The following is a 1,821-nucleotide window of genomic DNA, read 5'->3' as shown; positions in this document are numbered from 1 at the left end:
TCTATTTTCTGTATGATCTAGTCTGCTTTTAATACTTTCAAGGGAGATTTGGACTTCTTGTATTATAGCCTTAATCTCTAACAGTTCCATCTGATTCTTTTGTAAAGTGTGAAATTCCTCTTTTAGATCTTGCATGAATTTCCTCACCTCCTAGAACTCAACAACTTCTTTCTCCTTCCTCTTCAGTAGTTCATTGTCTCTCTTCTCTTCCATCTCTGTTAGTTTTGCCATTATGAATGTTCTGAATTCTTTATCAGACATTCCCATGAATTCCCTTGAACTGTGGGTGGATGAAGACGAGTTATCCTTTTCCATTGGAGGAGAGGTATTTTCCTGCTTTCCCATATTTCTTGTGGTCCTGCAGCGATTTCTAGTCATCTGGTTGATGGTCAGTTTCTTCAAAACTTGGGAGTTCAATCTGAACGTTGAGAAGCATGCAGAAAAGGAAACAGAAAGAGAGAAATAACAGCAACAACAGCAAAAACCAAACAAACAAACAAAAAAAAAAATGAAAGAAAAAGACAAGAAGAAACAAAGATAAAAACTTTTCAATAAAACAAAAAAATTAATATTTAAAATAATTTCAGTAAAAACACAAAAAATGGAAAACCACGCAGTGTGCTTGTGTGCCACGTGAAATTCTAACAAGTAAAAATTTAAAAAAAAATGAGAGGAGACAGAGACCGAGACAGAAGTAGAGAGAGACAAAGACAGGTACAGAGACAGGAAGCCAGGAAGGGGTCTTCCTACCACGTGAGTTTTGGGTGCTGGAGGCCAGATTATCAGTGGGAAGTCTTGATTTCTGTTTTCCCAAAAGGGCGTGGTGGCGCCCGCCCTATGGCAAAAATCTATGGAGGCTGGAGGATTGCGGCATCGAGTCCATCTCTCTCTCTCTCTCTCTGTCTCACCAAAATGGCTATTTTGCAGAATCCATGAGGCTGTGTCTTCAAGAAAGCCTGTTCCCTTTGCCTCTCCATGCAAGTTTTGGGTGCTGGAGGCGGGATTATTAGTGGGAAGTCTTGATTTCTGTTTTCCCAAAATGGCTATTTTGCAGAATCCATGAAGCTGTGTCTTCAAGAAAACCTGTTCCCTTTGCCTCTCCTCCATATGCCCAAATCTTGAGAGGAAGGGGGAACTGAGAAGCATCAATTGCAGGCTGACTACATCCCATTAAGAGATGGTTCTCTATGGCAAGTGCACATGCACTTTTGCAATAAACAACAACAGCAAAACAAAAAACTCACAAAGCCACACAGGGAAATAAAACACCATGAATGAATGACAGCAGTATCATACCATACATACAGCCCCCTGAATTATCAGATACTAGGTTAAACTAAAAATGTTCCATATATTTTAAGGCATGCAAATACGAGCAGGGATAACATATTTTTTAAAATAACCAAGCAAATTTTGATAAGAATTAAACTGAACTTCTAGAAATAAAACTATTATAATTAAAACTGTTAAAAAATGGGTTGAATTTCAAATGGATCATGCAGCATATTAGATATAATTGGAGAGATAATTTACAACATGGGAGATAAATGAAATTAAATATCTAAATTTTAAAAGAAATTACCCACTGAGACTGCAGGTGGATTGTGGCATGAGGACCCTGTGTGGGGTGCCTGTCTCTCTTCTTCCCTCTCTCAAGGAAGAAATAAATAAACAACAACAACAACAATGACAACAAACATTGAAGTCAGAATGAAAAAAAAACTAGCACATGTCTAATTTGGGAATATAACAGAGGAAAGGTGGAAAGAAAATATTTGAAGAGGTAACAGTTTTGGGGGGAGAGTTTTTTGCTATAGGGCG

Source organism: Tupaia chinensis, unplaced genomic scaffold (assembly GCF_000334495.1).
Source record: "Tupaia chinensis unplaced genomic scaffold, TupChi_1.0 Scaffold144841_1, whole genome shotgun sequence".
NCBI lineage: Eukaryota > Metazoa > Chordata > Mammalia > Scandentia > Tupaiidae > Tupaia > Tupaia belangeri.
The sequence above is the reverse complement of the archived record's forward strand: the minus strand, read 5'-3'. Positions refer to the sequence as shown.